General features: G+C 30.5%; 1 protein-coding gene across 1 annotated transcript in view; it reads left to right on the forward strand.

Moving 5' to 3' along the window:
• The window catches only part of LOC108749666 (Down syndrome cell adhesion molecule-like protein Dscam2), a 95,860-nt gene that overhangs the window by 69,375 nt on the left and 24,095 nt on the right, over nt 1-2,390 (forward strand). The gene's annotated exons all lie outside the window — the stretch shown is intronic.

Here is a 2,390-nt window from a genome sequence, read left to right on the forward strand (position 1 = left end):
ATATATATATATATATATATACAAGGCAGATACAGTTCGTATCCCAGCGCAGAATTCGAAGAAACGTCGAGCAAGATTCGGTTTTGCTTTTTTTATTTAATCCGCTCCTGTGTTCCGGGTTACTCGGACGACTTTTCCGAGCCGTTGATGACATCCCTCGAGAAGGGACTGCGATACCAGTCCCTGTTCGCCGGATCGTAATCTTGTATGTTAGTATCTGATTTCGCCAATTTAAAACACCATTCTTCGTTTCTCTGAAAAAATTTCTCCTTTGGTAGCGTAAGCTGGATGAATCTTAAAAATTTATTCCACTTTTGCCAGTAGGAAGAAGTAAAGTTTTATCATTAATGAAATATTTATTAGAGTTCTTAAGTTATTTGAAATTGCGTGTAAAGCTTAAAATGTATAAAGATCGATTCATGTTGAGAATACATTTTTATTTAAAAAAAAAATGTTTAAAATTCTCGATAGATAGAATTAGGGATATATTTCAATATACTTTATATACAGATATTTTAAAACAGGATAGCTATTTCAACAGAATATTTTAAACTATGGTTCACATTTCGTGCTCACAGTAATAGTGTTAATAAGTGAGCGACATAATAGAATACAACTTTGTTGGGATTATTATTACTCGTTTATTTTAGAAAGAAAATGTTACACGAGAAACGAAAAACAATTCTATTTAAATCTATCAAACTTAACCATCTGACTTTTTTATAAAGTTCAAGAAAATAGTCAGTTGGTTGCCGATCGCAGTGCGATATCCAGAATAACTTTGAGGATTAATTTATGGGTATATATGTTAATGAGTTTCGCCGGATTTAGTTCTTAGCGGTCTCACACTCGCTAGAGAGCAAATATATTATTCATTCCTATCCATTTCGACTCAAATTCTATAGGATATCAAAAGATTCGTACATTTCGTACGTTATATGGCTCCACATATTACGGCACGTAATGGCGCCCGTTCCTAATGCGTATAAAATACGACGTGATCGCTTGGTTTTCGACATCTGAAAGCCATTAAAGATTTTCCAGCGACTGTCGCGCGGCAAAGGAATTTCCTCAAAGCGAAATACGATCCCTTAACCTCGACAGAAGTTATACGCGCGTAACAAATTGGAGGACGAATGTGCTACAATTTTTCAAGAGTAAACATCAAAGGAGTAAGTAACAATGGTAATTGGCTATTTCATAAAATAATAAAAAGAATTAAAGTTAATGGTTTAATTTGACGTCGCAATTGTGAATCTTTAACAAATTTCGAGGTAAAGTAATATATAAAGCAATAAATTAACAGATAAAATTTTAAACAATCCTGCCGGCATCAATGTGAATCTTTTACAATCGAATTTCTCGGTCTATTATGCTTATATGTTCTTTGAAAGTACTGCAGTCATATTATCGGGTACACACCAGACTTTCGTAATATTTGCCAAATGGAACGTAAGTTCCACGTTCCATGTCCTTTCGAGTTCACTTTGTGCTCATCGTGCAACGAAGTATATACCAAGTGCAGTATACTGCACTTTTCAGTTTCATGGTACTGTAATACCTTTGCCGCCACGGCTTACGATCAGCACATACGTATGTATATCTTTGCACATACGTATATATATCCATTTCAGCGCGATCTTACATGCACTGATATTTTTCGTATTATTTCGATTTGATCGCGTTATATATATATATATATATATATATATACATCCTATTCAATTTATGCCCGGATATATGTATTACTTGTGTATCTCTGATTCTATTCTTTCTATTTCATTGAAATATTCTGTACTATTACTTGTATCTGATCGTACTGCTTGCATTCGGTCGTCTCAAGTACACAATTCAAAATTTTGTTTTAAAAATAAACATCGTGTTTTAAATAATTCACTCAAGTCTTTGTGTCAATTTAACACAAGGTGAATATATTAGAAAGTAACACAGATGTTATGTAAAAAAAATATAACGCTAGAAACATAAAATTGACACAATTTGTAAACAAACTGCGGAAGCATATTTTTTTTCAATAAAATTTTATATTTATGTTATTGAATTGATATTATTTTCTTCATTAAATCAACATTAATTTATTAATTTGTTCATTTATATTAGACTTTACATTTTTATATTATTTTTATCTTTATATATATATATTATTTGTCCTTTTACTCACACTGGATTATTTTGATATTAAAAAATATTGAATATCAATTTAATACCAAATATTCAAATAATATAATTATGTTATATTAAATTGACATTCAAATATGGTAAAAATTTTAACAAGGACTTAAGTGGACCGATTTTAATATTAAAAAATTGAAAATGTTTTTTACTTTGTATTTCTGTTACTACTTACGTGTCGACATATTATATATATATAT

Source organism: Trachymyrmex septentrionalis, unplaced genomic scaffold (genome assembly GCF_001594115.1).
Source record: "Trachymyrmex septentrionalis isolate Tsep2-gDNA-1 unplaced genomic scaffold, Tsep1.0 scaffold31, whole genome shotgun sequence".
Classification (NCBI taxonomy): Eukaryota; Metazoa; Arthropoda; class Insecta; order Hymenoptera; family Formicidae; genus Trachymyrmex; species Trachymyrmex septentrionalis.